The sequence below is a fragment of the Marmota marmota genome, unplaced genomic scaffold (assembly GCF_001458135.2).
Source record: "Marmota marmota marmota unplaced genomic scaffold, marMar, whole genome shotgun sequence".
NCBI classification, from domain to species: Eukaryota; Metazoa; Chordata; class Mammalia; order Rodentia; family Sciuridae; genus Marmota; species Marmota marmota.
Genome location: NW_025999870.1, coordinates 1,283,640 through 1,293,617, shown reverse-complemented (window position 1 = coordinate 1,293,617; position 9,978 = coordinate 1,283,640). Strand labels below are relative to the sequence as shown.

The 9,978-nt window shown below is 34.6% G+C and overlaps 1 long non-coding RNA gene across 6 annotated transcripts in view; it reads left to right on the top strand.

Annotated features, from left to right (window-relative positions):
* LOC125610917 overlaps positions 1-8,825 on the top strand; it is a 55,916-nt gene extending 47,091 nt beyond the window's left edge. For 5 of the 6 annotated variants that reach the window (XR_007340985.1, XR_007340983.1, XR_007340979.1 and 2 more), the window contains one exon: positions 3,859-3,880. This is a non-coding gene — a long non-coding RNA (uncharacterized LOC125610917). Of the gene's footprint in view, positions 1-3,858; positions 3,881-8,814 lie in introns of those variants that run through there. The other variant, XR_007340975.1, reaches the window with a different exon arrangement.
* The last annotated feature ends 1,153 nt before the right edge of the window (positions 8,826-9,978 follow it).

The window sequence follows — 9,978 nt, the reverse complement described above, 5'->3', positions numbered from 1 at the left end:
CCCCCCCCTTTTTTTTTTTTTTTTTTTTTTAGGTTAGGCCTTGCTCTGTTACCCAGGCTGGCCTTGAACACATGTTCCTCCTGTCTCAGCAACCTGAGTAGCTGGGATTACAGACATGTACCATTGCACCCAATTCATTGCCACTTGTTTTTACAGGCAAGGGACTGAAAAAGAATTAGTTTAGTAACTAATTCCATGTCCAAGGCTTTACGTTTGGTAACCAGAGGTGTCAGGAGTCAAGCCCAGGTGATCAGGTGCTGGGGCTTTTTCCCATATAACACCATATGGATATTGCTGTGTACCTTTATATGCTTTCTTTCAATATGGACATACACATAGTAAATATATAGAATTTATTTGGACATTTTTAAAAAGTATATGATTTCATAGCATTTGTGTCCCCAGTTTTTTGCTATTATGAACAACACAGTGACATATAGTCTTGAACATATCTCCTTGTGCTCTATATCAAACATCTAGAGGCCAAATCTCTGGTAGGTTATGTGTATCATCAACTGTTTTTATAAAAAAAAAATTCCAAAATTGTCCTTCAAAGTGATTGTACTAATTTGCAGTCTTGCCAGCACTGTATGAGTGTATGAGATTTTTCCATTTTCTAGTAGCCCGATCCATTCTTGGTATTAATGGACTGATTTTGGCCCATCTGATAGGTATGGGGTGGTATTTTGTTGTTCTAATGGATTTTTTTACTTTGATTGCTAGAAAGGAAACAGCGTTTTTTTTTTTTTGTTTTGTTTTGTTTTTTTTCTCCACATGTTCCAACCTATTTAGGCTTCCTTTTATTGGATTTTGTCTTGGCTGATTTTAAAGGAATTCTATTATGTTCCAATTACATAAAAACAGTTATATGGGTTGTAAAAATTTCCCTTAGTTATTAACCTGCTGCGCCCCCCCTCCTTACCCCACCCACTGGTGCTAGGGATTGATCCCAGGGATGCTTAACTACAAAGCTACATCCAAAGTCCTTTTTATTTCTGTTTTTCAGACAGGGTCTTGCTAAGTTGCTGAGGCTAGCCTTGAGCTTGAGTCCCTGGGATTATAGGCGTGTGCCACTGTACCCAATTTAACCTGTGGTTTTTTTTTTTTTTGTCATCTTGATAGATAGTCCTTAGTTTAATTTAGATACAGTCTTGATATTTTCTTTTCTGAATATGGTTTACTTTTAATATTGTAAGTATATGGCAGAATCCAAATACCATCAAGCTATATATAATACACCTTAAAATTTTACTTCTTACATTTAGAAATTTATTTTTATTTTAAAAATTTTATAGTTGTGGATGGACAGCATGCCTTTATTTATCTTTACGCAGTACTAAGAATTGAACCCAGTGCCTCACACATGCTAGGCAAGGGCTCTGCCACTGAGCTACAGCCCCAACCTCTAGAAATTTTTGTATATCTATTTTTTGTGTTTATATGTTTTATTTTTCATGTGTGTATGAGATAGCTACTCAATTTTATCCTCTTCCATATAAATCACTGGGTCTGTGTTTTTCTGTATGGTGAGTTCTTTACAACATTTATTAAATATCACTGATTTGTGATGTCATCTCTCTCATATTCAAATTTACATATAAGTGGTTCTCTTCCTAAGCACTCTATTCCCTGTGGCAATACCATACCATTTAAATCAGTATAGTTTTATATAATACAATATTAATATTCAAAAACATAACCCCCTTTCACTTTTTCTTCTCTTCTCCCTCCTTATTCTTTGCAATTATCTAGCTTATTCTTGAATTTTTGTTCTTTTTATGTGCATTTTAGCGTCATCTTATCAAGTTCTTTGAAAACCCCTACTGGTATTTTTATTTAAATGACATTGAATTTGTTGGTAAATTTTATGAAAATTGTAATCTTTAAAATATTGAACCCTCCCATCAGCAAATAGTAAAAATCCTTCCTTTTTTTTTCCCCTTTCAATAAAGTTCTGTTGCTTTCCCCATAAAAATCTTGCACATCATTTGTTAGATTTATTTATGGGCATCTAAAAGTTTTTATTGCTATGGTTAATAATGTCCTTTAAAAATTACATTTTAAAAATAGCTATTGATTTTTGTATATTGATTTCTAGCAGCCTGGCTGAACTTTCTTATTAGTACTAATATTTATTTGTAGATTGTCTTGGATCTTTTATGTAAACAATTATATCATCTCTTAATTATGTTTCCTTCTTTTTTCTCAATCTTTAGCTTTTCCTATCTATTGTGCTTTTTAAAACTCAAAATATAACTACCATTTAATAAAATGCACAGATCTTAATTATTCAGCTTTTTTAGCCTTGATAACTATATCCTTGTGTATAATTAAACACCCAGTCAGGATACAGAGCTTCTTTCACCTTCTGTGTCCCTGTAGTCAGTTCCTGTCTCTTGGGGCCAGGCAACCAACAATCCTTCAGTTACCATCAGTTTTTCCTGTTCATGAATTTTATAAAAATGAAACCATAAAGTATATATTATTTTGGAACTGGCTGCTTTTGCATGGCATAACGTCCCTTTAGGATTCATTCATGTTGCCACTTGTGTTAGCAATCTGTCCTTTCTGCTGAGACTGAATGCTGGTCCGTGATATGCTTACAGCTCAGCGTGTTTGCTCATTCTCCTGTTGAGAGACATTTGAGTCTTCTGAGGATTTTAACATTATGAATAAGATGCTATGTACATTTTAATACTTAAACTTTTTCTTTTATTTGCCTAATATGTTGACCACATGCCATAGTGTAACACTAAAAGTAGAATGCAGAATATTCTTATATTTTTGACATTACTGATTCTGGTTGCAAGAAGTTTTTGAAAGATACACTTTATTAAATTAAGGAGATTCCTGTCTATTCTTAGTTTGTTTAAAACAACTTGTTTATTTGGAGGAGATAGTTATATTTGTTTAATCAAGAATGGTTGCTGAATTGCATTAAATAGTTTTTCAGCCTCCATAGGCAAAAACCAAAATTTTGTCCTTTAATCTGTTAGGTAATGATACATATATGCGATACATTTGTACAGATAGATAGATATAGATATTCCAAGACATTTCTACTTCCTTGGATAAAATTTGATATTCCTTTCTCAGAATTGATAAATCAGTAATTAGCAGATAAGATGGATAAAAAAATAATGGGCCAGGCAACCAACAATCCTTCAACAATAATAATAGACAATTTAAATCGCACGCTTAACAAGCTTGAAAATAGGGATCTTTATAGAATCCTGAGAATTAAAGAATGCATATGTTTTCAAGTATAAGTGAAATTAAAAAAAAATTTGCTATGAAGCATAATTACCAACTAAGTCCCAACAAGTGCCAAATAATGGAAATTCTACAGATATCACAAAAAAAAAAAACATTAAAAATTGTGATGAGGGTGTAGTTCAGTGGCAGTGCACTTACCTAGGATGCCTGAGGCCTTGGGTTCAATACCCTCAAACGAAATTATAGATTTTTTTGAAAAATTTAAAAGTATCTACTTCTAAGCAACCACCAAGAAGAAATAATAAATTTTAGAATCAAATCACAATGCCATGTAAATACCAAATCTAGGAAATAGCCAGGGATATTTTGGTAAATATTTTCCGACAAACTCCCCAAGTTGGTATGTATGTTTAAATGGAAAGAGAGCAGGATCAGCTCACTGAAGCTAATAATCCACCATGGTTTACTTCAAGCTGGGAACACAAGTGTGGAGTTGGGAAGAAATACACAATCAATTCGCACCAGCCAGTGTGAGCTGGTTGGTTCCGGCACATTATTGGAAACAGTTGAAATACATCTTTAAATTTCTATGTTAAAGAAAAAAAGGTTGAAAATGACTAAACTTAGAATCTAAATCCAAAGGTAGGGAAAGTGTAGCAGGATAAGCCCGAAGGAATTAGAAGAAAAGAAATAGAGTTAGAGCAAAACTTAATAATATTAAAATCAAAAGACTTGGTCAAGATTCACTTTTTAAAAAAATCTGAGCAATTCTCAACTATAATTTTGAATACTTTTCTTACCATTATTTTTAATCTCTTTCTGTAATTCCTATTAGATACATGTTGGATTTTCTCAGTCTATATTCCATGTCTTTTAACTTCTTTTTAAAATATCCCATCACTACTAGTTTTCATTTTGTGTGCTGGGTAATGTACTCAGATTTGGCTTCAAGTTTATGAATTCTCTTTCCACCTTACTATTTCTGGACCTTTAAATACCTTCAACCATCTTAACCATGCCATGTTGTATTCCCTTTCAGATTATTTTTCAGTTATATTTTGGTGCTCTAGTTTTTATGTTTGCTATTTCTGTTTGCATTCACAATGAATAATTTCCTTGTGCATTTTATAATTTGGGATTGTAAGAGGGACTTTATTTTTCTTTGGAAATCTGGGCAGACGGAGCTGTTAAAGAATCCCTCCAGGGTGTTTTTGTTTATCTTGTCTGAACAGCCCAGAGCTGCCATCAGTCCAAGACCAATTTCACATTCCTTTTCAGCTCAACGATTTCTCACACCATGAACGTCGCGTAAAACGAACTCGCAAACACGCAGGCCTAGGTGTTGGGTTCTCATGAGAGAATTATTTATTGATGTGGTCTCTTACTTTTTTCAGCTAGAGTCATGTCTGAGACAACTTCTGTATTGTGTGTCTGGTCTAGTGGGAAGTTTACTAGTGCTAGTTTTCTCTGAGTTAGCAACTCATCAAGAGTCAAATTCCTAGGTAACTGGATAACTGATCCCAGTGGCCAGGCATGTGCTCATGGATCTACCTCTGTGGCCCTCAGCTCTCCCCTAGCTTCTGATATAAGCATAACCATAGATTTTCTTTTCATGATTATTACCCTGGATTTTTACAAAGCTGTAATATCTTACCCAATCACAGCCTCCCAGTAATAGCATGTAGAAATGCAGGGTAAGATATTATAGCTGATGTATATATATATATTTAAATTGTCCTTTCCTTTTTCTGCTCAAGGTCATTCTGTCACTATTCCAGGCCTTGAGTGACCACTGCAGAATAGCTAAGCTCCCACATGTCTGCTCCAGCATGTATATACCTTTGCTCTTCTACCTTTCTCTTTTGTGAGTTCCAAAGAATGGGTGCTGTGGGTGGGGCTGGAGAGCCAGGGGAATACTCCTCTTTCATGAGGTCAGAAAGTACTGTTATCTGTTGGAGAGAGGCGCTTCTGTGAATGGGTTTGCTTTTACTTAAAGGCCATTGGGTTCTTACCATGTAAGAAAATATTTGATCACAAAACTCTGGGTTGTCTTTTGCACTTTAATTAGGTGTCCCTTCCAAGTGTATTTCATAACCATGAGTTTATTAAGCTTTTTTTTTTTAACTAAAAAATAATCGAGGTTTAATGTAGGGTGATAGGTGATGACTTAGATGAAATGGCAGTCCAGTTCTTTTTCCGGAAGCTTTTTAATTTCAGTATTTCTCTGAGCATATTAAATTATTTTATAATACTCTTTCTCTCAGATTTTTTCCCCCTAAACTTAATGCCACCTTGCTTTTAAAGTTTTTTTTTTCCTATTTTTCATAAAAGGGTGTGCAAGTGGTGGAGAAAGTCATTTTAGGCTAAAGAAGAAACTTCTAGAACAATACTCTTTTATTCATTTCTTAATTATCAAAGAGAAAAAATTTAGCTCTATTAATGGGTGCTTTATTTTAATGGAAGTTTTCTCTGTCCATGTCCTCTGAAACCCCAGGAAGCCTCCATCCTTTCTACATGATTTCAATCTTCAAATATTAAAAAAAAATGTGAAGTAAAAAGAATTTTTGAACGTCCGCTATTCACAAGGCATTTTTTTTTTAAATATTTATTTATTTAGTTATCGGCAGACACAACATCTTTGTTGGTATGTGGTGCTGAGGATCGAACCCGGGCCGCACGCATGCCAGACGAGCGCGCTACCACTTGAGCCACATCCCCAGCCCCACAAGGCATTTTGTATGTATTTTCTCTTAACCTTTGAAACTGTAGTTACCATTTTGTCAATTAGGAAACATAAAGATTGGAGAGATGAAGTAACTTACTATTGGTTCCATAAGTGATGGAAATGAAATCAGAGTCTTGTTCTGTTTGGCTCCAGAGCCCATATTCTAAACCTACCTTAATTGCTTAATTTTATTCTTCATCTCTTAATTCTTCATCTTATCTTCTCTAAGAAGACATTCCCAAGTCTTTGGGGGTAGCTTCCACTATGGGTACATATTTTTATTTTACTACAATGCACTTACTACAATGTACTAAAATTTTTTAAGTATCTTTTAATTGTATCTCAGTACCTCCAAGACCCAGCACAAGGCCTCCTATAGAGTAAACATGTTTGTTGAACTGATATAGTATTTCTTCTATTGCTGTTTATTCACTCTGTCTGCACCATGGTTACCTTTCCTGAGTCTCACATCTGGAAACCTGTGAAGCACCATACTTTGATGAGGAACTGTAGCAGATGGAGACAGTTCAGATCTTTAACCTCTGTTGACGTATGGGCCATATTGATTTTGGTCTTATTCAGTAGGACCCATTTGGATTATCGAGTGGGGAAGAACTTTACTTTATAAGGTATCTTTTAAAAATCTTTTTAAACACTGTCTTAGAAATAAAAATAAGAAAGAACTTCCCTGGTCTTTGTTTAACTTAGTGCTATTTATGTGGAAACTTTTTATTTTATTTTTTTCCTAATCACAGAAAATACCCACTTGGTTTGTTACTGAGTCCGGGTTAAATACAAAAATCAGAATAATCTCTGTAAAAATTTCAACTTTTATTTCAATTTTTAAAAATCACATCACTATGGGCATGATTATTGAGAATTTTAAAGATACTTACAATGAAAACAGCCCTATTCAATCTCTAAATCCACAAAATAGTATTCTTTTGCTGTTATTTATTGACTTTTTCATTAGATGTTATTTATTAGTTTTTTTCTCTCTGGGAGAAGGAGTACATCCCAATATGTACTCCTTCCCTCCGATTTTTTCACAGAATAGTTGTGTCACACTTTTGTTGTTGTTGTTTTTGTTGGTTATGGTTTGCATTATTAAGGGTGTGCAAATGTTATTCAAAGCTTAGCCTGTTGTGCATGGAAGCCTTTGTTTCTTTATCATATGACTTTTGTTTTTCTTAAGGTTAGTAATTATTACATATTATTTGCTTAATTTTCTTTACACTTACTATTTAGTCCCACATTTTATAATTGAACAGAAAAACAGATGAAGTTTGGCAGATACAGCAGGCACCTCTTACTTCACTATTTTAGTTCTGGATATTCAGCTTATTTTCAAAGCATAAATTTGTCATATATATATATATATATATATATATATATATATATATATATATATATAAAAAGTGTGGACAATTTTTCTCAGCTATTCTAGACTTGCTTTATTGACCAAAATGTTTCTAAATACTATGTCTTTAAATAATAATAAAGAGGACAACATCTACTCACACAAAAAAGGCCAACTCACTGCTTTCATGTAACTCAGGAATTCCAAGAGTGTTTCTCCAACATCTGAACACCATCTGAAGCTGCATGTGTAATAAGGATATTGCCCTTTTATTGGTTGAGCCTGTGAATGTAGTTGATGATTCTTTTTATAAAGACTCTGTGCTAATCTCACACCCAGATTGACATACCATTTTGGTTAAATTGCAAACACTTGGAGAGCAGGAAACCTAAAAATACAATGACTGAAATAAACTGAACAGGATATACTCTTCCCTCACAGNTTTCTTAGGAATAAGAAACTACATCTGTGTTTACCTGAAGTGACTACATTGTCTGACAAATCCTTGATGCTCTATAGTTATGAGTTGTATATACCGTTATTATCTTACTTGCTTGCCATCGGTTCTGTCTTCAGAAGCCTGTGAAAGAGCCATGGCCTATGTGAACTTTGGTTCAACTGAGTTAAAAAGAAGGGAAACTGCTTATTAGAGAATGTAACGAGCTTATTAAGTGAAAAGCTAACATGTTCACTTTCTACTTAACGAAACCTTTATAAGAGAATCAGTCAACAGAGGAGAAACATCTAGGGTCAAAATAAAATTTTAATAACTGGAGTGTGACAGGAAGTAGGCCACACCTGTGTGCATACAATCCTGTGTGTGTGTGTGTGTGTGTGTGTGTGTTGTGCATAGAACATTTACTTATTCAGCATCCCCTAAATGCTTTAGCATATGCTGGCAGGTGCAGTGGGAGGGAAATAGCTACATGGAAAATGCTTCTCATCAGGTATTATATAATCTATTGGGGAAGAAGAAATACCAAATACCTACAACTCATAGAATTGCTAGGAACCTCTAGAAACTTAAAACTTAACCAAGAATGTAATCAATTTTATATTTAAGGGCCCAAGAGTGCCAAGGGTAGGAAAACAGATATTTTTACCATACAGATAATGGTAGATGACTAATTGCAGACAGAGATTGGTTGTGTGTGTGTGTGTGTGTGTGTGTGCACACGCTCACGTTCTGATGTATGTTAGACACACTGGAGCTGGAATTCTAGCCAATTTTCTCTCATTCACCTTTCGGAGAAGCAATCCATCTGTTGTTTGTGTCTCATTGAACTGTTTTTATGATTCCAGGTGTTATAACCCAGAAATGCAGACACCTTTCCCCCCATCATTTATGAGATGAAGATCCAGAAAAAAGGTGAAATCAAACCCAAGATGTTTTCAGTTTACAAGGTACAGAAACACACCAAAGGCTCCCAGCCAAAAAATGTAGGTAGTTAACATCACTGAATTTTGGGCACATTTAAGGCATATTTTAATTTTTTGACTAAAAATTAAGAAGGATTGTTAAGTCCTGAGTTATGATGACGAAAGGGTTTAATAAATGAAAGAGAGAAAGAAATAGCATAGATAAGGGAAAATAAGAACATATTTGAAATAAATGAACAACTGAAACAGAATTGTGATCAAGATTCTTCTGTCTGGGAACCAAATTGAGCTTCAGAAATTAATGGCACTGGGATCTTGAGCAATTCACTTAAGTTCTACATTCTCTTGTTTTCTGTTCTATAAGATGGGCATTCACCTAACAGACATTTACTGGTCACCTGCTATTTAGGTGCTGGGTCATTGCTCTAGGCACTAGATGGCAGTTTTCTTTCTCAGAGAGCTGTTATTAAGTTAGTTCATATATGTAAAAGATTGAGATTATTGTATAAAAGACCATTATTCTGAGAGGCGGACACAAAGTTTAGATAGAAAAGGAGATGAAAAAATAAGACAGAATGAATTAAACAGACTACTGACAGAGTTAAAGAAATGATGAAAGGAAACAAGAAACGCAATCCAGCTTGAGTATCCTTTATTTGAAATATTGAGGAGCAGAAGTGTTTTAGATTTCTGATTCTTTTTGGTCCGATTTGGTGCTAATCAGCTTTCTGTTACTGTAACAAAATACCTGAGTTAATCATCTAAAAGGAGGAAAGGTTTATTTTGGTTCACACTTTTGGAAGTTTCAGTCCATGGTCAGTAGGCCCTATTGCTTTGGGGCCTGGGGTGAGGTATTACATCATGATGGGGACACATGGTAGATGAAGTAGCTTATCTCATGGCTTCTAGAACGAAAAGAGAGTGAAAGAAGAAGACTAGGGTCACAAAATCTTCAAGAGCACAGCCCAATGAATAGCTTCCTTCTTCTAGGTCTCACTTCCTCAAGTTACTATCACCTCCTAATAACAACACAGGCTGGGACCAAATCCTTTAACACATGTGCCTTTGAGGGATGCTAAAGATACAAATGATAGCATTTAGGAATACTTGCATATGTATATAATACGATATCTAAACTTCCCAAATCTAAACTTTAAATATCTTTGTTTCTTTTCCTTCCTCCCTTCCTTCCCTCCTTCCTCTCTTTTCTTTCTTTATTTTGTACTGGGGATTGAACCCAGAGAGCACTAAACCACTGAGCTACATCCCCAGCCCTTTTTAAGTTTTTAAAAATTTT